At 50.5% G+C, this 24,150-nt stretch overlaps 7 non-coding genes across 7 annotated transcripts; all 7 read left to right on the top strand.

The window, feature by feature from the left end:
- The first annotated feature begins 1,667 nt into the window (after window positions 1–1,667).
- trnap-agg (transfer RNA proline (anticodon AGG)) lies at window positions 1,668–1,739 on the top strand. Its single transcript has one exon. It is a non-coding gene; the product is annotated as a tRNA-Pro (tRNA).
- A 506-nt stretch (window positions 1,740–2,245) lies between these two features.
- trnap-ugg (transfer RNA proline (anticodon UGG)) lies at window positions 2,246–2,317 on the top strand. The gene has a single exon. It is a non-coding gene; the product is annotated as a tRNA-Pro (tRNA).
- Window positions 2,318–5,195: 2,878 nt separating this feature from the next.
- trnap-ugg (transfer RNA proline (anticodon UGG)) lies at window positions 5,196–5,267 on the top strand. The gene has a single exon. It is a non-coding gene; the product is annotated as a tRNA-Pro (tRNA).
- Window positions 5,268–19,310: 14,043 nt separating this feature from the next.
- On the top strand, window positions 19,311–19,382 carry trnap-agg (transfer RNA proline (anticodon AGG)). Its single transcript has one exon. It is a non-coding gene; the product is annotated as a tRNA-Pro (tRNA).
- Window positions 19,383–21,065: 1,683 nt separating this feature from the next.
- On the top strand, window positions 21,066–21,137 carry trnap-ugg (transfer RNA proline (anticodon UGG)). The gene has a single exon. It is a non-coding gene; the product is annotated as a tRNA-Pro (tRNA).
- A 1,093-nt stretch (window positions 21,138–22,230) lies between these two features.
- trnap-ugg (transfer RNA proline (anticodon UGG)) lies at window positions 22,231–22,302 on the top strand. The gene has a single exon. It is a non-coding gene; the product is annotated as a tRNA-Pro (tRNA).
- Window positions 22,303–23,398: 1,096 nt separating this feature from the next.
- trnap-agg (transfer RNA proline (anticodon AGG)) lies at window positions 23,399–23,470 on the top strand. The gene has a single exon. It is a non-coding gene; the product is annotated as a tRNA-Pro (tRNA).
- Window positions 23,471–24,150: the final 680 nt, after the last annotated feature.

Here is a 24,150-nt window from a genome sequence, read left to right as displayed (position 1 = left end):
TTGTATCAGCGGTCATTCATTTGTCATTAATAGTTCTTCCAATTTCCGACCTTTTAGTTCCAGAGTCCAATGTTTTGGTACCAGCTAAAAAACAAAAAAAACAAATGTACATTAATTGGACAAATATGAAATATATAGTTACATGTAAAATATGGCCCAATATACAACGCTACAATTATTACAATTTACTTGCACTGTAATTACACGGTAACAAGAGTGAATTGACCAAGTAGTTTGTGTATAGTTAATTCAATTATTAAATACTAGTATGGATGATGTATGATTACAGAACGAGCTTACATACACTAAACAAGTAGTATGGCTTATTTACATGTAGTGTGTGTTTTTAACTTTACATATTCATGTAAAATGCTGCCAACCTTTGTGATGTTACCGATGACCTTAAACTCACCCCTTCTTAAAGTGTAACCACATGTGGTGATCAGGTGAGGGTCTGCCTCAAGCAGTTATGTGCTTGCCCAGGAGAACATGCAATATTGCCTATTAGCTTGGCTCGTTGGTCTAGGGGTATGATTCTTGCTGAGGGTGTGAGAGGCCCTGGGTTCAACTCCAGGACGAGCCCGCTTGGCCCCGCTTTGCATTCTCTGAAGCATTCGTTTGTTCTCTCTCGATGCTTGGCTTCTGGGCTCCTCTGCACCAGGGAGGTCTTTCAACCTCACATACTGTTGGCTGTGTAGCTGATGGGAAATCAGACTGTCATCTGTGTGTTTTGTTTTCTTTAAAGAAAATGTGTATTTTACAAGTTCGTTGTTGTTGTTGAGGAGGAGGAGGACATGTAGTGTGTTGTTGAGGAGGAGGAGGACGAAATGTGGTTTGCCGGCTTGTTATGGAGACCTTTGCTGAACGTGTACTCCTGAGCTGCACCAAAGGAGAGGCATTCTTTTCAGTTGTTTGCGGGCCTGCTGAACCATGCTCTCAGTGCTGTCTCACTGGGGATACGGTTACCGTTCTGGAAAGACACTTCAGCGCTACAGTCCATGCTATCAGTCAGTGAGCGTAGGTCTCCCGGTCTGCCCCAAAGCAGTTACGCGCTTGCCCAGCAGAAACTGCGACACCCTCCGTTAACTTGGCTCGTTGGTCTAGGGGTATGATTCTCGCTTAGGGTGCGAGAGGCCCTGGGTTCAACTCCAGGACGAGCCCACTTGGCCCCACTTTGCAGTCACCGAAGTGTTTGTTCGTTTGCTCTTGAAGGCTGGCTTCTGGGCTCCTCTGCACAAGGGAGGGCTATCGACCTCAGATACTGTTGCCTGTAAAGCTGATGGGAAATCAGACTGTCATCTGTGTGTTTTGTTTTCTTTAAAGAAAATGTGTATTTTACAAGTTCGTTGTTGTTGTTGAGGAGGAGGAGGACATGTAGTGTGTTGTTGAGGAGGAGGAGGACGAAATGTGGTTTGCCGGCTTGTTATGGAGACCTTTGCTGAACGTGTACTCCTGAGCTGCACCAAAGGAGAGGCATTCTTTTCAGTTGTTTGCGGGCCTGCTGAACCATGCTCTCAGTGCTGTCTCACTGGGGATGGCGTTACCATTCTGGAAAGATACGTCAGCGCTACAGTCCATGCTATCAGTCAGTGAGCGTAGGTCTCCCGGTCTGCCCCAAAGCAGTTACGCGCTTGCCCAGCAGAAACTGCGACACGCTCCGTTAACTTGGCTCGTTGGTCTAGGGGTATGATTCTCGCTTAGGGTGCGAGAGGTCCCGGGTTCAACTCCCGGACGAGCCCGCTTGGCCCTGCTTTGCATTCTCTGAAGCATTCGTTTGTTCTCTCTCGATGCTTGGCTTCTGGGCTCCTCTGCACCAGGGAGGTCTTTCAACCTCAGATACTGTTGGCTGTGTAGCTGATGGGAAATCAGACTGTCATCTGTGTGTTTTGTTTTCTTTAAAGAAAATGTGTATTTTACAAGTTCGTTGTTGTTGTTGAGGAGGAGGAGGACATGTAGTGTGTTGTTGAGGAGGAGGAGGACGAAATGTGGTTTGCCGGCTTGTTATGGAGACCTTTGCTGAACGTGTACTCCTGAGCTGCACCAAAGGAGAGGCATTCTTTTCAGTTGTTTGCGGGCCTGCTGAACCATGCTCTCAGTGCTGTCTCACTGGGGATGGCGTTACCATTCTGGAAAGACACGTCAGCGCTACAGTCCATGCTATCAGTCAGTGAGCGTAGGTCTCCCGGTCTGCCCCAAAGCAGTTACGCGCTTGCCCAGCAGAAACTGTGACACTGTCAGATAACTTGGCTCGTTGGTCTAGGGGTATGATTCTCGCTTTGGGTGCGAGAGGTCCCGGGTTCAACTCCCGGACGAGCCCGCTTGGCCCTGCTTTGCAGTCACCGAAGTGTTTGTTCGTTTGCTCTTGAAGGCTGGCTTCTGGGCTCCTCTGCACAAGGGAGGGCTATCGACCTCAGATACTGTTGCCTGTAAAGCTGATGGGAAATCAGACTGTCATCTGTGTGTTTTGTTTTCTTTAAAGAAAATGTGTTTTTTACAAGTTCGTTGTTGTTGTTGTTGTTGTTGAGGAGGAGGAGGAGGACATGTAGTGTGTTGTTGAGGAGGAGGAGGACGAAATGTGGTTTGCCGGCTTGTTATGGAGACCTTTGCTGAACGTGTACTCCTGAGCTGCACCAAAGGAGAGGCATTCTTTTCAGTTGTTTGCGGGCCTGCTGAACCATGCTCTCAGTGCTGTCTCACTGGGGATACGGTTACCGTTCTGGAAAGACACTTCAGCGCTACAGTCCATGCTATCAGTCAGTGAGCGTAGGTCTCCCGGTCTGCCCCAAAGCAGTTACGCGCTTGCCCAGCAGAAACTGCGACACTCTCCGTTAACTTGGCTCGTTGGTCTAGGGGTATGATTCTTGCTGAGGGTGTGAGAGGCCCTGGGTTCAACTCCAGGACAAGCCCACTTGGCCCCACTTTGCAGTCACCGAAGTGTTTGTTCGTTTGCTCTTGAAGGCTGGCTTCTGGGCTCCTCTGCACAAGGGAGGGCTATCGACCTCAGATACTGTTGCCCGTATAGCTGATGGGAAGTCAGACTGTCATCTGTGTGTTTTGTTTTCTTTAAAGAAAATGTGTTTTTTACAAGTTCGTTGTTGTTGTTGTTGTTGTTGTTGAGGAGGAGGTGGAGGACATGTAGTGTGTTGTTGAGGAGGAGGAGGACGAAATGTGGTTTGCCGGCTTGTTATGGAGACCTTTGCTGAACGTGTACTCCTGAGCTGCACCAAAGGAGAGGCATTCTTTTCAGTTGTTTGCGGGCCTGCTGAACCATGCTCTCAGTGCTGTCTCACTGGGGATACGGTTACCGTTCTGGAAAGACACTTCAGCGCTACAGTCCATGCTATCAGTCAGTGAGCGTAGGTCTCCCGGTCTGCCCCAAAGCAGTTACGCGCTTGCCCAGCAGAAACTGCGACACTCTCCGTTAACTTGGCTCGTTGGTCTAGGGGTATGATTCTTGCTGAGGGTGTGAGAGGCCCTGGGTTCAACTCCAGGACAAGCCCACTTGGCCCCACTTTGCAGTCACCGAAGTGTTTGTTCGTTTGCTCTTGAAGGCTGGCTTCTGGGCTCCTCTGCACAAGGGAGGGCTATCGACCTCAGATACTGTTGCCCGTATAGCTGATGGGAAGTCAGACTGTCATCTGTGTGTTTTGTTTTCTTTAAAGAAAATGTGTTTTTTACAAGTTCGTTGTTGTTGTTGTTGTTGTTGAGGAGGAGGTGGAGGACATGTAGTGTGTTGTTGAGGAGGAGGAGGACGAAATGTGGTTTGCCGGCTTGTTATGGAGACCTTTGCTGAACGTGTACTCCTGAGCTGCACCAAAGGAGAGGCATTCTTTTCAGTTGTTTGCGGGCCTGCTGAACCATGCTCTCAGTGCTGTCTCACTGGGGATGGCGTTACCATTCTGGAAAGACACGTCAGCGCTACAGTCCATGCTATCAGTCAGTGAGCGTAGGTCTCCCGGTCTGCCCCAAAGCAGTTACGCGCTTGCCCAGCAGAAACTGCGACACTCTCCGTTAACTTGGCTCGTTGGTCTAGGGGTATGATTCTTGCTGAGGGTGTGAGAGGCCCTGGGTTCAACTCCAGGACAAGCCCACTTGGCCCCACTTTGCAGTCACCGAAGTGTTTGTTCGTTTGCTCTTGAAGGCTGGCTTCTGGGCTCCTCTGCACAAGGGAGGGCTATCGACCTCAGATACTGTTGCCCGTATAGCTGATGGGAAGTCAGACTGTCATCTGTGTGTTTTGTTTTCTTTAAAGAAAATGTGTTTTTTACAAGTTCGTTGTTGTTGTTGTTGTTGTTGAGGAGGAGGTGGAGGACATGTAGTGTGTTGTTGAGGAGGAGGAGGACGAAATGTGGTTTGCCGGCTTGTTATGGAGACCTTTGCTGAACGTGTACTCCTGAGCTGCACCAAAGGAGAGGCATTCTTTTCAGTTGTTTGCGGGCCTGCTGAACCATGCTCTCAGTGCTGTCTCACTGGGGATGGCGTTACCATTCTGGAAAGACACGTCAGCGCTACAGTCCATGCTATCAGTCAGTGAGCGTAGGTCTCCCGGTCTGCCCCAAAGCAGTTACGCGCTTGCCCAGCAGAAACTGCGACACCCTCCGTTAACTTGGCTCGTTGGTCTAGGGGTATGATTCTTGCTGAGGGTGTGAGAGGCCCTGGGTTCAACTCCAGGATGAGCCCACTTGGCCCCACTTTGCAGTCACCGAAGTGTTTGTTCGTTTGCTCTTGAAGGCTGGCTTCTGGGCTCCTCTGCACAAGGGAGGGCTATCGACCTCAGATACTGTTGCCTGTAAAGCTGATGGGAAATCAGACTGTCATCTGTGTGTTTTGTTTTCTTTAAAGAAAATGTGTTTTTTACAAGTTCGTTGTTGTTGTTGTTGTTGAGGAGGAGGAGGAGGACATCTAGTGTGTTGTTGAGGAGGAGGAGGACGAAATGTGGTTTGCCGGCTTGTTATGGAGACCTTTGCTGAACGTGTACTCCTGAGCTGCACCAAAGGAGAGGCATTCTTTTCAGTTGTTTGCGGGCCTGCTGAAAAATGCTCTCAGTGCTGTCTCACTGGGGATGGCGTTACCATTCTGGAAAGACACGTCAGCGCTACAGTCCATGCTATCAGTCAGTGAGCGTAGGTCTCCCGGTCTGCCCCAAAGCAGTTACGCGCTTGCCCAGCAGAAACTGTGACACTGTCAGATAACTTGGCTCGTTGGTCTAGGGGTATGATTCTCGCTTTGGGTGCGAGAGGTCCCGGGTTCAACTCCCGGACGAGCCCGCTTGGCCCTGCTTTGCATTCTCTGAAGCATTCGTTTGTTCTCTCTCGATGCTTGGCTTCTGGGCTCCTCTGCACCAGGGAGGTCTTTCAACCTCAGATACTGTTGGCTGTGTAGCTGATGGGAAATCAGACTGTCATCTGTGTGTTTTGTTTTCTTTAAAGAAAATGTGTATTTTACAAGTTCGTTGTTGTTGTTGAGGAGGAGGAGGACATGTAGTGTGTTGTTGAGGAGGAGGAGGACGAAATGTGGTTTGCCGGCTTGTTATGGAGACCTTTGCTGAACGTGTACTCCTGAGCTGCACCAAAGGAGAGGCATTCTTTTCAGTTGTTTGCGGGCCTGCTGAACCATGCTCTCAGTGCTGTCTCACTGGGGATACGGTTACCGTTCTGGAAAGACACTTCAGCGCTACAGTCCATGCTATCAGTCAGTGAGCGTAGGTCTCCCGGTCTGCCCCAAAGCAGTTACGCGCTTGCCCAGCAGAAACTGCGACACTCTCCGTTAACTTGGCTCGTTGGTCTAGGGGTATGATTCTTGCTGAGGGTGTGAGAGGCCCTGGGTTCAAGTCCAGGACGAGCCCACTTGGCCCCACTTTGCAGTCACCGAAGTGTTTGTTCGTTTGCTCTTGAAGGCTGGCTTCTGGGCTCCTCTGCACAAGGGAGGGCTATCGACCTCAGATACTGTTGCCCGTATAGCTGATGGGAAATCAGACTGTCATCTGTGTGTTTTGTTTTCTTTAAAGAAAATGTGTTTTTTACAAGTTCGTTGTTGTTGTTGTTGTTGTTGTTGAGGAGGAGGTGGAGGACATGTAGTGTGTTGTTGAGGAGGAGGAGGACGAAATGTGGTTTGCCGGCTTGTTATGGAGACCTTTGCTGAACGTGTACTCCTGAGCTGCACCAAAGGAGAGGCATTCTTTTCAGTTGTTTGCGGGCCTGCTGAACCATGCTCTCAGTGCTGTCTCACTGGGGATGGCGTTACCATTCTGGAAAGACACGTCAGCGCTACAGTCCATGCTATCAGTCAGTGAGCGTAGGTCTCCCGGTCTGCCCCAAAGCAGTTACGCGCTTGCCCAGCAGAAACTGCGACACCCTCCGTTAACTTGGCTCGTTGGTCTAGGGGTATGATTCTTGCTGAGGGTGTGAGAGGCCCTGGGTTCAACTCCAGGACGAGCCCACTTGGCCCCACTTTGCAGTCACCGAAGTGTTTGTTCGTTTGCTCTTGAAGGCTGGCTTCTGGGCTCCTCTGCACAAGGGAGGGCTATCGACCTCAGATACTGTTGCCTGTAAAGCTGATGGGAAATCAGACTGTCATCTGTGTGTTTTGTTTTCTTTAAAGAAAATGTGTTTTTTACAAGTTCGTTGTTGTTGTTGTTGTTGTTGAGGAGGAGGAGGAGGACATGTAGTGTGTTGTTGAGGAGGAGGAGGACGAAATGTGGTTTGCCGGCTTGTTATGGAGACCTTTGCTGAACGTGTACTCCTGAGCTGCACCAAAGGAGAGGCATTCTTTTCAGTTGTTTGCGGGCCTGCTGAACCATGCTCTCAGTGCTGTCTCACTGGGGATACGGTTACCGTTCTGGAAAGACACTTCAGCGCTACAGTCCATGCTATCAGTCAGTGAGCGTAGGTCTCCCGGTCTGCCCCAAAGCAGTTACGCGCTTGCCCAGCAGAAACTGCGACACTCTCCGTTAACTTGGCTCGTTGGTCTAGGGGTATGATTCTTGCTGAGGGTGTGAGAGGCCCTGGGTTCAAGTCCAGGACAAGCCCACTTGGCCCCACTTTGCAGTCACCGAAGTGTTTGTTCGTTTGCTCTTGAAGGCTGGCTTCTGGGCTCCTCTGCACAAGGGAGGGCTATCGACCTCAGATACTGTTGCCCGTATAGCTGATGGGAAATCAGACTGTCATCTGTGTGTTTTGTTTTCTTTAAAGAAAATGTGTTTTTTACAAGTTCGTTGTTGTTGTTGTTGTTGTTGTTGAGGAGGAGGTGGAGGACATGTAGTGTGTTGTTGAGGAGGAGGAGGACGAAATGTGGTTTGCCGGCTTGTTATGGAGACCTTTGCTGAACGTGTACTCCTGAGCTGCACCAAAGGAGAGGCATTCTTTTCAGTTGTTTGCGGGCCTGCTGAACCATGCTCTCAGTGCTGTCTCACTGGGGATGGCGTTACCATTCTGGAAAGACACGTCAGCGCTACAGTCCATGCTATCAGTCAGTGAGCGTAGGTCTCCCGGTCTGCCCCAAAGCAGTTACGCGCTTGCCCAGCAGAAACTGCGACACCCTCCGTTAACTTGGCTCGTTGGTCTAGGGGTATGATTCTTGCTGAGGGTGTGAGAGGCCCTGGGTTCAACTCCAGGACGAGCCCACTTGGCCCCACTTTGCAGTCACCGAAGTGTTTGTTCGTTTGCTCTTGAAGGCTGGCTTCTGGGCTCCTCTGCACAAGGGAGGGCTATCGACCTCAGATACTGTTGCCTGTAAAGCTGATGGGAAATCAGACTGTCATCTGTGTGTTTTGTTTTCTTTAAAGAAAATGTGTTTTTTACAAGTTCGTTGTTGTTGTTGTTGTTGTTGAGGAGGAGGAGGAGGACATGTAGTGTGTTGTTGAGGAGGAGGAGGACGAAATGTGGTTTGCCGGCTTGTTATGGAGACCTTTGCTGAACGTGTACTCCTGAGCTGCACCAAAGGAGAGGCATTCTTTTCAGTTGTTTGCGGGCCTGCTGAACCATGCTCTCAGTGCTGTCTCACTGGGGATGGCGTTACCATTCTGGAAAGACACGTCAGCGCTACAGTCCATGCTATCAGTCAGTGAGCGTAGGTCTCCCGGTCTGCCCCAAAGCAGTTACGCGCTTGCCCAGCAGAAACTGCGACACCCTCCGTTAACTTGGCTCGTTGGTCTAGGGGTATGATTCTTGCTGAGGGTGTGAGAGGCCCTGGGTTCAACTCCAGGACAAGCCCACTTGGCCCCACTTTGCAGTCACCGAAGTGTTTGTTCGTTTGCTCTTGAAGGCTGGCTTCTGGGCTCCTCTGCACAAGGGAGGGCTATCGACCTCAGATACTGTTGCCTGTAAAGCTGATGGGAAATCAGACTGTCATCTGTGTGTTTTGTTTTCTTTAAAGAAAATGTGTTTTTTACAAGTTCGTTGTTGTTGTTGTTGTTGTTGAGGAGGAGGAGGAGGACATGTAGTGTGTTGTTGAGGAGGAGGAGGACGAAATGTGGTTTGCCGGCTTGTTATGGAGACCTTTGCTGAACGTGTACTCCTGAGCTGCACCAAAGGAGAGGCATTCTTTTCAGTTGTTTGCGGGCCTGCTGAACCATGCTCTCAGTGCTGTCTCACTGGGGATACGGTTACCGTTCTGGAAAGACACTTCAGCGCTACAGTCCATGCTATCAGTCAGTGAGCGTAGGTCTCCCGGTCTGCCCCAAAGCAGTTACGCGCTTGCCCAGCAGAAACTGCGACACTCTCCGTTAACTTGGCTCGTTGGTCTAGGGGTATGATTCTTGCTGAGGGTGTGAGAGGCCCTGGGTTCAAGTCCAGGACAAGCCCACTTGGCCCCACTTTGCAGTCACCGAAGTGTTTGTTCGTTTGCTCTTGAAGGCTGGCTTCTGGGCTCCTCTGCACAAGGGAGGGCTATCGACCTCAGATACTGTTGCCCGTATAGCTGATGGGAAATCAGACTGTCATCTGTGTGTTTTGTTTTCTTTAAAGAAAATGTGTTTTTTACAAGTTCGTTGTTGTTGTTGTTGTTGTTGTTGAGGAGGAGGTGGAGGACATGTAGTGTGTTGTTGAGGAGGAGGAGGACGAAATGTGGTTTGCCGGCTTGTTATGGAGACCTTTGCTGAACGTGTACTCCTGAGCTGCACCAAAGGAGAGGCATTCTTTTCAGTTGTTTGCGGGCCTGCTGAACCATGCTCTCAGTGCTGTCTCACTGGGGATGGCGTTACCATTCTGGAAAGACACGTCAGCGCTACAGTCCATGCTATCAGTCAGTGAGCGTAGGTCTCCCGGTCTGCCCCAAAGCAGTTACGCGCTTGCCCAGCAGAAACTGCGACACCCTCCGTTAACTTGGCTCGTTGGTCTAGGGGTATGATTCTTGCTGAGGGTGTGAGAGGCCCTGGGTTCAACTCCAGGACGAGCCCACTTGGCCCCACTTTGCAGTCACCGAAGTGTTTGTTCGTTTGCTCTTGAAGGCTGGCTTCTGGGCTCCTCTGCACAAGGGAGGGCTATCAACCTCAGATACTGTTGCCTGTAAAGCTGATGGGAAATCAGACTGTCATCTGTGTGTTTTGTTTTCTTTAAAGAAAATGTGTTTTTTACAAGTTCGTTGTTGTTGTTGTTGTTGTTGAGGAGGAGGAGGAGGACATGTAGTGTGTTGTTGAGGAGGAGGAGGACGAAATGTGGTTTGCCGGCTTGTTATGGAGACCTTTGCTGAACGTGTACTCCTGAGCTGCACCAAAGGAGAGGCATTCTTTTCAGTTGTTTGCGGGCCTGCTGAACCATGCTCTCAGTGCTGTCTCACTGGGGATACGGTTACCGTTCTGGAAAGACACTTCAGCGCTACAGTCCATGCTATCAGTCAGTGAGCGTAGGTCTCCCGGTCTGCCCCAAAGCAGTTACGCGCTTGCCCAGCAGAAACTGCGACACTCTCCGTTAACTTGGCTCGTTGGTCTAGGGGTATGATTCTTGCTGAGGGTGTGAGAGGCCCTGGGTTCAAGTCCAGGACAAGCCCACTTGGCCCCACTTTGCAGTCACCGAAGTGTTTGTTCGTTTGCTCTTGAAGGCTGGCTTCTGGGCTCCTCTGCACAAGGGAGGGCTATCGACCTCAGATACTGTTGCCCGTATAGCTGATGGGAAATCAGACTGTCATCTGTGTGTTTTGTTTTCTTTAAAGAAAATGTGTTTTTTACAAGTTCGTTGTTGTTGTTGTTGTTGTTGTTGAGGAGGAGGTGGAGGACATGTAGTGTGTTGTTGAGGAGGAGGAGGACGAAATGTGGTTTGCCGGCTTGTTATGGAGACCTTTGCTGAACGTGTACTCCTGAGCTGCACCAAAGGAGAGGCATTCTTTTCAGTTGTTTGCGGGCCTGCTGAACCATGCTCTCAGTGCTGTCTCACTGGGGATGGCGTTACCATTCTGGAAAGACACGTCAGCGCTACAGTCCATGCTATCAGTCAGTGAGCGTAGGTCTCCCGGTCTGCCCCAAAGCAGTTACGCGCTTGCCCAGCAGAAACTGCGACACCCTCCGTTAACTTGGCTCGTTGGTCTAGGGGTATGATTCTTGCTGAGGGTGTGAGAGGCCCTGGGTTCAACTCCAGGACGAGCCCACTTGGCCCCACTTTGCAGTCACCGAAGTGTTTGTTCGTTTGCTCTTGAAGGCTGGCTTCTGGGCTCCTCTGCACAAGGGAGGGCTATCAACCTCAGATACTGTTGCCTGTAAAGCTGATGGGAAATCAGACTGTCATCTGTGTGTTTTGTTTTCTTTAAAGAAAATGTGTTTTTTACAAGTTCGTTGTTGTTGTTGTTGTTGTTGAGGAGGAGGAGGAGGACATGTAGTGTGTTGTTGAGGAGGAGGAGGACGAAATGTGGTTTGCCGGCTTGTTATGGAGACCTTTGCTGAACGTGTACTCCTGAGCTGCACCAAAGGAGAGGCATTCTTTTCAGTTGTTTGCGGGCCTGCTGAACCATGCTCTCAGTGCTGTCTCACTGGGGATACGGTTACCGTTCTGGAAAGACACTTCAGCGCTACAGTCCATGCTATCAGTCAGTGAGCGTAGGTCTCCCGGTCTGCCCCAAAGCAGTTACGCGCTTGCCCAGCAGAAACTGCGACACTCTCCGTTAACTTGGCTCGTTGGTCTAGGGGTATGATTCTTGCTGAGGGTGTGAGAGGCCCTGGGTTCAACTCCAGGACAAGCCCACTTGGCCCCACTTTGCAGTCACCGAAGTGTTTGTTCGTTTGCTCTTGAAGGCTGGCTTCTGGGCTCCTCTGCACAAGGGAGGGCTATCGACCTCAGATACTGTTGCCCGTATAGCTGATGGGAAGTCAGACTGTCATCTGTGTGTTTTGTTTTCTTTAAAGAAAATGTGTTTTTTACAAGTTCGTTGTTGTTGTTGTTGTTGTTGAGGAGGAGGTGGAGGACATGTAGTGTGTTGTTGAGGAGGAGGAGGACGAAATGTGGTTTGCCGGCTTGTTATGGAGACCTTTGCTGAACGTGTACTCCTGAGCTGCACCAAAGGAGAGGCATTCTTTTCAGTTGTTTGCGGGCCTGCTGAACCATGCTCTCAGTGCTGTCTCACTGGGGATGGCGTTACCATTCTGGAAAGACACGTCAGCGCTACAGTCCATGCTATCAGTCAGTGAGCGTAGGTCTCCTGGTCTGCCCCAAAGCAGTTACGCGCTTGCCCAGCAGAAACTGCGACACCCTCCGTTAACTTGGCTCGTTGGTCTAGGGGTATGATTCTTGCTGAGGGTGTGAGAGGCCCTGGGTTCAACTCCAGGACAAGCCCACTTGGCCCCACTTTGCAGTCACCGAAGTGTTTGTTCGTTTGCTCTTGAAGGCTGGCTTCTGGGCTCCTCTGCACAAGGGAGGGCTATCGACCTCAGATACTGTTGCCTGTAAAGCTGATGGGAAATCAGACTGTCATCTGTGTGTTTTGTTTTCTTTAAAGAAAATGTGTTTTTTACAAGTTCGTTGTTGTTGTTGAGGAGGAGGAGGACATGTAGTGTGTTGTTGAGGAGGAGGAGGACGAAATGTGGTTTGCCGGCTTGTTATGGAGACCTTTGCTGAACGTGTACTCCTGAGCTGCACCAAAGGAGAGGCATTCTTTTCAGTTGTTTGCGGGCCTGCTGAACCATGCTCTCAGTGCTGTCTCACTGGGGATACGGTTACCGTTCTGGAAAGACACTTCAGCGCTACAGTCCATGCTATCAGTCAGTGAGCGTAGGTCTCCCGGTCTGCCCCAAAGCAGTTACGCGCTTGCCCAGCAGAAACTGCGACACTCTCCGTTAACTTGGCTCGTTGGTCTAGGGGTATGATTCTTGCTGAGGGTGTGAGAGGCCCTGGGTTCAACTCCAGGACAAGCCCACTTGGCCCCACTTTGCAGTCACCGAAGTGTTTGTTCGTTTGCTCTTGAAGGCTGGCTTCTGGGCTCCTCTGCACAAGGGAGGGCTATCGACCTCAGATACTGTTGCCCGTATAGCTGATGGGAAGTCAGACTGTCATCTGTGTGTTTTGTTTTCTTTAAAGAAAATGTGTTTTTTACAAGTTCGTTGTTGTTGTTGTTGTTGTTGAGGAGGAGGTGGAGGACATGTAGTGTGTTGTTGAGGAGGAGGAGGACGAAATGTGGTTTGCCGGCTTGTTATGGAGACCTTTGCTGAACGTGTACTCCTGAGCTGCACCAAAGGAGAGGCATTCTTTTCAGTTGTTTGCGGGCCTGCTGAACCATGCTCTCAGTGCTGTCTCACTGGGGATACGGTTACCGTTCTGGAAAGACACTTCAGCGCTACAGTCCATGCTATCAGTCAGTGAGCGTAGGTCTCCCGGTCTGCCCCAAAGCAGTTACGCGCTTGCCCAGCAGAAACTGCGACACCCTCCGTTAACTTGGCTCGTTGGTCTAGGGGTATGATTCTTGCTGAGGGTGTGAGAGGCCCTGGGTTCAACTCCAGGACGAGCCCACTTGGCCCCACTTTGCAGTCACCGAAGTGTTTGTTCGTTTGCTCTTGAAGGCTGGCTTCTGGGCTCCTCTGCACAAGGGAGGGCTATCAACCTCAGATACTGTTGCCTGTAAAGCTGATGGGAAATCAGACTGTCATCTGTGTGTTTTGTTTTCTTTAAAGAAAATGTGTTTTTTACAAGTTCGTTGTTGTTGTTGTTGTTGTTGAGGAGGAGGAGGAGGACATGTAGTGTGTTGTTGAGGAGGAGGAGGACGAAATGTGGTTTGCCGGCTTGTTATGGAGACCTTTGCTGAACGTGTACTCCTGAGCTGCACCAAAGGAGAGGCATTCTTTTCAGTTGTTTGCGGGCCTGCTGAACCATGCTCTCAGTGCTGTCTCACTGGGGATACGGTTACCGTTCTGGAAAGACACTTCAGCGCTACAGTCCATGCTATCAGTCAGTGAGCGTAGGTCTCCCGGTCTGCCCCAAAGCAGTTACGCGCTTGCCCAGCAGAAACTGCGACACTCTCCGTTAACTTGGCTCGTTGGTCTAGGGGTATGATTCTTGCTGAGGGTGTGAGAGGCCCTGGGTTCAACTCCAGGACAAGCCCACTTGGCCCCACTTTGCAGTCACCGAAGTGTTTGTTCGTTTGCTCTTGAAGGCTGGCTTCTGGGCTCCTCTGCACAAGGGAGGGCTATCGACCTCAGATACTGTTGCCCGTATAGCTGATGGGAAGTCAGACTGTCATCTGTGTGTTTTGTTTTCTTTAAAGAAAATGTGTTTTTTACAAGTTCGTTGTTGTTGTTGTTGTTGTTGAGGAGGAGGTGGAGGACATGTAGTGTGTTGTTGAGGAGGAGGAGGACGAAATGTGGTTTGCCGGCTTGTTATGGAGACCTTTGCTGAACGTGTACTCCTGAGCTGCACCAAAGGAGAGGCATTCTTTTCAGTTGTTTGCGGGCCTGCTGAACCATGCTCTCAGTGCTGTCTCACTGGGGATGGCGTTACCATTCTGGAAAGACACGTCAGCGCTACAGTCCATGCTATCAGTCAGTGAGCGTAGGTCTCCTGGTCTGCCCCAAAGCAGTTACGCGCTTGCCCAGCAGAAACTGCGACACCCTCCGTTAACTTGGCTCGTTGGTCTAGGGGTATGATTCTTGCTGAGGGTGTGAGAGGCCCTGGGTTCAACTCCAGGACAAGCCCACTTGGCCCCACTTTGCAGTCACCGAAGTGTTTGTTCGTTTGCTCTTGAAGGCTGGCTTCTGGGCTCCTCTGCACAAGGGAGGGCTATCGACCTCAGATACTGTTGCCTGTAAAGCTGATGGGAAATCAGACTGTCATCTGTGTGTTTTGTTTTCTTTAAAGAAAATGTGTTTTTTACAAGTTCGTTGTTGTTGTTGAGGAGGAGGAGGACATGTAGTGTGTTGTTGAGGAGGAGGAGGACGAAATGTGGTTTGCCGGCTTGTTATGGAGACCTTTGCTGAACGTGTACTCCTGAGCTGCACCAAAGGAGAGGCATTCTTTTCAGTTGTTTGCGGGCCTGCTGAACCATGCTCTCAGTGCTGTCTCACTGGGGATACGGTTACCGTTCTGGAAAGACACTTCAGCGCTACAGTCCATGCTATCAGTCAGTGAGCGTAGGTCTCCCGGTCTGCCCCAAAGCAGTTACGCGCTTGCCCAGCAGAAACTGCGACACTCTCCGTTAACTTGGCTCGTTGGTCTAGGGGTATGATTCTTGCTGAGGGTGTGAGAGGCCCTGGGTTCAACTCCAGGACAAGCCCACTTGGCCCCACTTTGCAGTCACCGAAGTGTTTGTTCGTTTGCTCTTGAAGGCTGGCTTCTGGGCTCCTCTGCACAAGGGAGGGCTATCGACCTCAGATACTGTTGCCCGTATAGCTGATGGGAAGTCAGACTGTCATCTGTGTGTTTTGTTTTCTTTAAAGAAAATGTGTTTTTTACAAGTTCGTTGTTGTTGTTGTTGTTGTTGAGGAGGAGGTGGAGGACATGTAGTGTGTTGTTGAGGAGGAGGAGGACGAAATGTGGTTTGCCGGCTTGTTATGGAGACCTTTGCTGAACGTGTACTCCTGAGCTGCACCAAAGGAGAGGCATTCTTTTCAGTTGTTTGCGGGCCTGCTGAACCATGCTCTCAGTGCTGTCTCACTGGGGATACGGTTACCGTTCTGGAAAGACACTTCAGCGCTACAGTCCATGCTATCAGTCAGTGAGCGTAGGTCTCCCGGTCTGCCCCAAAGCAGTTACGCGCTTGCCCAGCAGAAACTGCGACACTCTCCGTTAACTTGGCTCGTTGGTCTAGGGGTATGATTCTTGCTGAGGGTGTGAGAGGCCCTGGGTTCAACTCCAGGACAAGCCCACTTGGCCCCACTTTGCAGTCACCGAAGTGTTTGTTCGTTTGCTCTTGAAGGCTGGCTTCTGGGCTCCTCTGCACAAGGGAGGGCTATCGACCTCAGATACTGTTGCCCGTATAGCTGATGGGAAGTCAGACTGTCATCTGTGTGTTTTGTTTTCTTTAAAGAAAATGTGTTTTTTACAAGTTCGTTGTTGTTGTTGTTGTTGTTGAGGAGGAGGTGGAGGACATGTAGTGTGTTGTTGAGGAGGAGGAGGACGAAATGTGGTTTGCCGGCTTGTTATGGAGACCTTTGCTGAACGTGTACTCCTGAGCTGCACCAAAGGAGAGGCATTCTTTTCAGTTGTTTGCGGGCCTGCTGAACCATGCTCTCAGTGCTGTCTCACTGGGGATGGCGTTACCATTCTGGAAAGACACGTCAGCGCTACAGTCCATGCTATCAGTCAGTGAGCGTAGGTCTCCTGGTCTGCCCCAAAGCAGTTACGCGCTTGCCCAGCAGAAACTGCGACACCCTCCGTTAACTTGGCTCGTTGGTCTAGGGGTATGATTCTTGCTGAGGGTGTGAGAGGCCCTGGGTTCAACTCCAGGACAAGCCCACTTGGCCCCACTTTGCAGTCACCGAAGTGTTTGTTCGTTTGCTCTTGAAGGCTGGCTTCTGGGCTCCTCTGCACAAGGGAGGGCTATCGACCTCAGATACTGTTGCCTGTAAAGCTGATGGGAAATCAGACTGTCATCTGTGTGTTTTGTTTTCTTTAAAGAAAATGTGTTTTTTACAAGTTCGTTGTTGTTGTTGAGGAGGAGGAGGACATGTAGTGTGTTGTTGAGGAGGAGGAGGACGAAATGTGGTTTGCCGGCTTGTTATGGAGACCTTTGCTGAACGTGTACTCCTGAGCTGCACCAAAGGAGAGGCATTCTTTTCAGTTGTTTGCGGGCCTGCTGAACCATGCTCTCAGTGCTGTCTCACTGGGGATACGGTTACCGTTCTGGAAAGACACTTCAGCGCTACAGTCCATGCTATCAGTCAGTGAGCGTAGGTCTCCCGGTCTGCCCCAAAGCAGTTACGCGCTTGCCCAGCAGAAACTGCGACACTCTCCGTTAACTTGGCTCGTTGGTCTAGGGGTATGATTCTTGCTGAGGGTGTGAGAGGCCCTGGGTTCAACTCCAGGACAAGCCCACTTGGCCCCACTTTGCAGTCACCGAAGTGTTTGTTCGTTTGCTCTTGAAGGCTGGCTTCTGGGCTCCTCTGCACAAGGGAGGGCTATCGACCTCAGATACTGTTGCCCGTATAGCTGATGGGAAGTCAGACTGTCATCTGTGTGTTTTGTTTTCTTTAAAGAAAATGTGTTTTTTACAAGTTCGTTGTTGTTGTTGTTGTTGTTGAGGAGGAGGTGGAGGACATGTAGTGTGTTGTTGAGGAGGAGGAGGACGAAATGTGGTTTGCCGGCTTGTTATGGAGACCTTTGCTGAACGTGTACTCCTGAGCTGCACCAAAGGAGAGGCATTCTTTTCAGTTGTTTGCGGGCCTGCTGAACCATGCTCTCAGTGCTGTCTCACTGGGGATACGGTTACCGTTCTGGAAAGACACTTCAGCGCTACAGTCCATGCTATCAGTCAGTGAGCGTAGGTCTCCCGGTCTGCCCCAAAGCAGTTACGCGCTTGCCCAGCAGAAACTGCGACACTCTCCGTTAACTTGGCTCGTTGGTCTAGGGGTATGATTCTTGCTGAGGGTGTGAGAGGCCCTGGGTTCAACTCCAGGACAAGCCCACTTGGCCCCACTTTGCAGTCACCGAAGTGTTTGTTCGTTTGCTCTTGAAGGCTGGCTTCTGGGCTCCTCTGCACAAGGGAGGGCTATCGACCTCAGATACTGTTGCCCGTATAGCTGATGGGAAGTCAGACTGTCATCTGTGTGTTTTGTTTTCTTTAAAGAAAATGTGTTTTTTACAAGTTCGTTGTTGTTGTTGTTGTTGTTGAGGAGGAGGTGGAGGACATGTAGTGTGTTGTTGAGGAGGAGGAGGACGAAATGTGGTTTGCCGGCTTGTTATGGAGACCTTTGCTGAACGTGTACTCCTGAGCTGCACCAAAGGAGAGGCATTCTTTTCAGTTGTTTGCGGGCCTGCTGAACCATGCTCTCAGTGCTGTCTCACTGGGGATGGCGTTACCATTCTGGAAAGACACGTCAGCGCTACAGTCCATGCTATCAGTCAGTGAGCGTAGGTCTCCTGGTCTGCCCCAAAGCAGTTACGCGCTTGCCCAGCAGAAACTGCGACACCCTCCGTTAACTTGGCTCGTTGGTCTAGGGGTATGATTCTTGCTGAGGGTGTGAGAGGCCCTGGGTTCAACTCCAGGACAAGCCCACTTGGCCCCACTTTGCAGTCACCGAAGTGTTTGTTCGTTTGCTCTTGAAGGCTGGCTTCTGGGCTCCTCTGCACAAGGGAGGGCTATCGACCTCAGATACTGTTGCCTGTAAAGCTGATGGGAAATCAGACTGTCATCTGTGTGTTTTGTTTTCTTTAAAGAAAATGTGTTTTTTACAAGTTCGTTGTTGTTGTTGAGGAGGAGGAGGACATGTAGTGTGTTGTTGAGGAGGAGGAGGACGAAATGTGGTTTGCCGGCTTGTTATGGAGACCTTTGCTGAACGTGTACTCCTGAGCTGCACCAAAGGAGAGGCATTCTTTTCAGTTGTTTGCGGGCCTGCTGAACCATGCTCTCAGTGCTGTCTCACTGGGGATACGGTTACCGTTCTGGAAAGACACTTCAGCGCTACAGTCCATGCTATCAGTCAGTGAGCGTAGGTCTCCCGGTCTGCCCCAAAGCAGTTACGCGCTTGCCCAGCAGAAACTGCGACACTCTCCGTTAACTTGGCTCGTTGGTCTAGGGGTATGATTCTTGCTGAGGGTGTGAGAGGCCCTGGGTTCAAGTCCAGGACAAGCCCACTTGGCCCCACTTTGCAGTCACCGAAGTGTTTGTTCGTTTGCTCTTGAAGGCTGGCTTCTGGGCTCCTCTGCACAAGGGAGGGCTATCGACCTCAGATACTGTTGCCCGTATAGCTGATGGGAAATCAGACTGTCATCTGTGTGTTTTGTTTTCTTTAAAGAAAATGTGTTTTTTACAAGTTCGTTGTTGTTGTTGTTGTTGTTGTTGAGGAGGAGGTGGAGGACATGTAGTGTGTTGTTGAGGAGGAGGAGGACGAAATGTGGTTTGCCGGCTTGTTATGGAGACCTTTGCTGAACGTGTACTCCTGAGCTGCACCAAAGGAGAGGCATTCTTTTCAGTTGTTTGCGGGCCTGCTGAACCATGCTCTCAGTGCTGTCTCACTGGGGATGGCGTTACCATTCTGGAAAGACACGTCAGCGCTACAGTCCATGCTATCAGTCAGTGAGCGTAGGTCTCCCGGTCTGCCCCAAAGCAGTTACGCGCTTGCCCAGCAGAAACTGCGACACCCTCCGTTAACTTGGCTCGTTGGTCTAGGGGTATGATTCTTGCTGAGGGTGTGAGAGGCCCTGGGTTCAACTCCAGGACGAGCCCACTTGGCCCCACTTTGCAGTCACCGAAGTGTTTGTTCGTTTGCTCTTGAAGGCTGGCTTCTGGGCTCCTCTGCACAAGGGAGGGCTATCGACCTCAGATACTGTTGCCTGTAAAGCTGATGGGAAATCAGACTGTCATCTGTGTGTTTTGTTTTCTTTAAAGAAAATGTGTTTTTTACAAGTTCGTTGTTGTTGTTGTTGTTGTTGAGGAGGAGGAGGAGGACATGTAGTGTGTTGTTGAGGAGGAGGAGGACGAAATGTGGTTTGCCGGCTTGTTATGGAGACCTTTGCTGAACGTGTACTCCTGAGCTGCACCAAAGGAGAGGCATTCTTTTCAGTTGTTTGCGGGCCTGCTGAACCATGCTCTCAGTGCTGTCTCACTGGGGATGGCGTTACCATTCTGGAAAGATACGTCAGCGCTACAGTCCATGCTATCAGTCAGTGAGCGTAGGTCTCCCGGTCTGCCCCAAAGCAGTTACGCGCTTGCCCAGCAGAAACTGCGACACGCTCCGTTAACTTGGCTCGTTGGTCTAGGGGTATGATTCTCGCTTAGGGTGCGAGAGGTCCCGGGTTCAACTCCCGGACGAGCCCGCTTGGCCCTGCTTTGCATTCTCTGAAGCATTCGTTTGTTCTCTCTCGATGCTTGGCTTCTGGGCTCCTCTGCACCAGGGAGGTCTTTCAACCTCAGATACTGTTGGCTGTGTAGCTGATGGGAAATCAGACTGTCATCTGTGTGTTTTGTTTTCTTTAAAGAAAATGTGTATTTTACAAGTTCGTTGTTGTTGTTGAGGAGGAGGAGGACATGTAGTGTGTTGTTGAGGAGGAGGAGGACGAAATGTGGTTTGCCGGCTTGTTATGGAGACCTTTGCTGAACGTGTACTCCTGAGCTGCACCAAAGGAGAGGCATTCTTTTCAGTTGTTTGCGGGCCTGCTGAACCATGCTCTCAGTGCTGTCTCACTGGGGATGGCGTTACCATTCTGGAAAGACACGTCAGCGCTACAGTCCATGCTATCAGTCAGTGAGCGTAGGTCTCCCGGTCTGCCCCAAAGCAGTTACGCGCTTGCCCAGCAGAAACTGCGACACCCTCCGTTAACTTGGCTCGTTGGTCTAGGGGTATGATTCTTGCTGAGGGTGTGAGAGGCCCTGGGTTCAACTCCAGGACAAGCCCACTTGGCCCCACTTTGCAGTCACCGAAGTGTTTGTTCGTTTGCTCTTGAAGGCTGGCTTCTGGGCTCCTCTGCACAAGGGATGGCTATCGACCTCAGATACTGTTGCCCGTATAGCTGATGGGAAGTCAGACTGTCATCTGTGTGTTTTGTTTTCTTTAAAGAAAATGTGTTTTTTACAAGTTCGTTGTTGTTGTTGTTGTTGTTGAGGAGGAGGTGGAGGACATGTAGTGTGTTGTTGAGGAGGAGGAGGACGAAATGTGGTTTGCCGGCTTGTTATGGAGACCTTTGCTGAACGTGTACTCCTGAGCTGCACCAAAGGAGAGGCATTCTTTTCAGTTGTTTGCGGGCCTGCTGAACCATGCTCTCAGTGCTGTCTCACTGGGGATGGCGTTACCATTCTGGAAAGACACGTCAGCGCTACAGTCCATGCTATCAGTCAGTGAGCGTAGGTCTCCCGGTCTGCCCCAAAGCAGTTACGCGCTTGCCCAGCAGAAACTGCGACGCCCTCCGTTAACTTGGCTCGTTGGTCTAGGGGTATGATTCTTGCTGAGGGTGTGAGAGGTCCTGGGTTCAACTCCAGGATGAGCCCACTTGGCCCCACTTTGCAGTCACCGAAGTGTTTGTTCGTTTGCTCTTGAAGGCTGGCTTCTGGGCTCCTCTGCACAAGGGAGGGCTATCGACCTCAGATACTGTTGCCTGTAAAGCTGATGGGAAATCAGACTGTCATCTGTGTGTTTTGTTTTCTTTAAAGAAAATGTGTTTTTTACAAGTTCGTTGTTGTTGTTGTTGTTGAGGAGGAGGAGGAGGACATCTAGTGTGTTGTTGAGGAGGAGGAGGACGAAATGTGGTTTGCCGGCTTGTTATGGAGACCTTTGCTGAACGTGTACTCCTGAGCTGCACCAAAGGAGAGGCATTCTTTTCAGTTGTTTGCGGGCCTGCTGAAAAATGCTCTCAGTGCTGTCTCACTGGGGATGGCGTTACCATTCTGGAAAGACACGTCAGCGCTACAGTCCATGCTATCAGTCAGTGAGCGTAGGTCTCCCGGTCTGCCCCAAAGCAGTTACGCGCTTGCCCAGCAGAAACTGTGACACTGTCAGATAACTTGGCTCGTTGGTCTAGGGGTATGATTCTCGCTTTGGGTGCGAGAGGTCCCGGGTTCAACTCCCGGACGAGCCCGCTTGGCCCTGCTTTGCATTCTCTGAAGCATTCGTTTGTTCTCTCTCGATGCTTGGCTTCTGGGCTCCTCTGCACCAGGGAGGTCTTTCAACCTCAGATACTGTTGGCTGTGTAGCTGATGGGAAATCAGACTGTCATCTGTGTGTTTTGTTTTCTTTAAAGAAAATGTGTATTTTACAAGTTCGTTGTTGTTGTTGAGGAGGAGGAGGACATGTAGTGTGTTGTTGAGGAGGAGGAGGACGAAATGTGGTTTGCCGGCTTGTTATGGAGACCTTTGCTGAACGTGTACTCCTGAGCTGCACCAAAGGAGAGGCATTCTTTTCAGTTGTTTGCGGGCCTGCTGAACCATGCTCTCAGTGCTGTCTCACTGGGGATACGGTTACCGTTCTGGAAAGACACTTCAGCGCTACAGTCCATGCTATCAGTCAGTGAGCGTAGGTCTCCCGGTCTGCCCCAAAGCAGTTACGCGCTTGCCCAGCAGAAACTGCGACGCCCTCCGTTAACTTGGCTCGTTGGTCTAGGGGTATGATTCTTGCTGAGGGTGTGAGAGGCCCTGGGTTCAACTCCAGGACGAGCCCACTTGGCCCCACTTTGCAGTCACCGAAGTGTTTGTTCGTTTGCTCTTGAAGGCTGGCTTCTGGGCTCCTCTGCACAAGGGAGGGCTATCGACCTCAGATACTGTTGCCCGTATAGCTGATGGGAAATCAGACTGTCATCTGTGTGTTTTGTTTTCTTTAAAGAAAATGTGTTTTTTACAAGTTCGTTGTTGTTGTTGTTGTTGAGGAGGAGGTGGAGGACATGTAGTGTGTTGTTGAGGAGGAGGAGGACGAAATGTGGTTTGCCGGCTTGTTATGGAGACCTTTGCTGAACGTGTACTCCTGAGCTGCACCAAAGGAGAGGCATTCTTTTCAGTTGTTTGCGGGCCTGCTGAACCATGCTCTCAGTGCTGTCTCACTGGGGATGGCGTTACCATTCTGGAAAGACACGTCAGCGCTACAGTCCATGCTATCAGTCAGTGAGCGTAGGTCTCCCGGTCTGCCCCAAAGCAGTTACGCGCTTGCCCAGCAGAAACTGTGACACTGTCAGATAACTTGGCTCGTTGGTCTAGGGGTATGATTCTCGCTTTGGGTGCGAGAGGTCCCGGGTTCAACTCCCGGACGAGCCCGCTTGGCCCTGCTTTGCATTCTCTGAAGCATTCGTTTGTTCTCTCTCGATGCTTGGCTTCTGGGCTCCTCTGCACCAGGGAGGTCTTTCAACCTCAGATACTGTTGGCTGTGTAGCTGATGGGAAATCAGACTGTCATCTGTGTGTTTTGTTTTCTTTAAAGAAAATGTGTATTTTACAAGTTCGTTGTTGTTGTTGAGGAGGAGGAGGACATGTAGTGTGTTGTTGAGGAGGAGGAGGACGAAATGTGGTTTGCCGGCTTGTTATGGAGACCTTTGCTGAACGTGTACTCCTGAGCTGCACCAAAGGAGAGGCATTCTTTTCAGTTGTTTGCGGGCCTGCTGAACCATGCTCTCAGTGCTGTCTCACTGGGGATGGCGTTACCATTCTGGAAAGACACGTCAGCGCTACAGTCCATGCTATCAGTCAGTGAGCGTAGGTCTCCCGGTCTGCCCCAAAGCAGTTACGCGCTTGCCCAGCAGAAACTGCGACACCCTCCGTTAACTTGGCTCGTTGGTCTAGGGGTATGATTCTTGCTGAGGGTGTGAGAGGCCCTGGGTTCAACTCCAGGACGAGCCCACTTGGCCCCACTTTGCAGTCACCGAAGTGTTTGTTCATTTGCTTTTGAAGGCTGGCTTCTGGGCTCCTCTGCACAAGGGAGGGCTATCGACCTCAGATACTGTTGCCTGTAAAGCTGATGGGAAATCAGACTGTCATCTGTGTGTTTTGTTTTCTTTAAAGAAAATGTGTTTTTTACAAGTTCGTTGTTGTTGTTGTTGTTGTTGAGGAGGAGGAGGAGGACATGTAGTGTGTTGTTGAGGAGGAGGAGGACGAAATGTGGTTTGCCGGCTTGTTATGGAGACCTTTGCTGAACGTGTACTCCTGAGCTGCACCAAAGGAGAGGCATTCTTTTCAGTTGTTTGCGGGCCTGCTGAACCATGCTCTCAGTGCTGTCTCACTGGGGATGGCGTTACCATTCTGGAAAGACACGTCAGCGCTACAGTCCATGCTATCAGTCAGTGAGCGTAGGTCTCCCGGTCTGCCCCAAAGCAGTTACGCGCTTGCCCAGCAGAAACTGCGACAACCTACGTTAACTTGGCTCGTTGGTCTAGGGGTATGATTCTCGCTTAGGGTGCGAGAGGTCCCGGGTTCAACTCCCGGACGAGCCCCCTTGGCCCCGCTTTGCATTCTCTGAAGCATTCGTTTGTTCTGTCTCGATGCTTGGCTTCTGTGCTCCTCTGCACCAGGGAGGTCTTTCAACCTCAGATACTGTTGCCTGTATAGCTGATGGGAAATCAGACTGTCATCTGTGTGTTTTGTTTTCTTTAAAGAAAATGTGTATTTTACAAGTTCGTTGTTGTTGTTGTTGTTGTTGAGGAGGAGGAGGACATGTAGTGTGTTGTTGAGGAGGAGGAGGACGAAATGTGGTTTGCCGGCTTGTTATGGAGACCTTTGCTGAACGTGTACTCCTGAGCTGCACCAAAGGAGAGGTATGATTCTTGCTGAGGGTGTGAGAGGCCCTGGGTTCAACTCCAGGACGAGCCCACTTGGCCCCACTTTGCAGTCACCGAAGTGTTCGTTCGTTTGCTCTTGAAGGCTGGCTTCTGGGCTCCTCTGCACAAGGGAGGGCTATCGACCTCAGATACTGTTGCCTGTATAGCTGATGGGAAATCAGACTGTCATCTGTGTGTTTTGTTTTCTTTAAAGAAAATGTGTTTTTTACAAGTTTTTTACCCCTAATAATATAAATCAGATGAAAGCAAATTTTGACAAAATCGGAAGAGTTTTCATGTTGAAGTTCCCCCTCTTGTGGTCAAATATGTTGAAGTACAAGCCAGTATTAATCTCA

Source organism: Amia ocellicauda, chromosome 2, assembly GCF_036373705.1.
Source record: "Amia ocellicauda isolate fAmiCal2 chromosome 2, fAmiCal2.hap1, whole genome shotgun sequence".
Taxonomy (NCBI): domain Eukaryota; kingdom Metazoa; phylum Chordata; class Actinopteri; order Amiiformes; family Amiidae; genus Amia; species Amia ocellicauda.
This window is presented reverse-complemented; position numbering and strand designations above follow the sequence as displayed.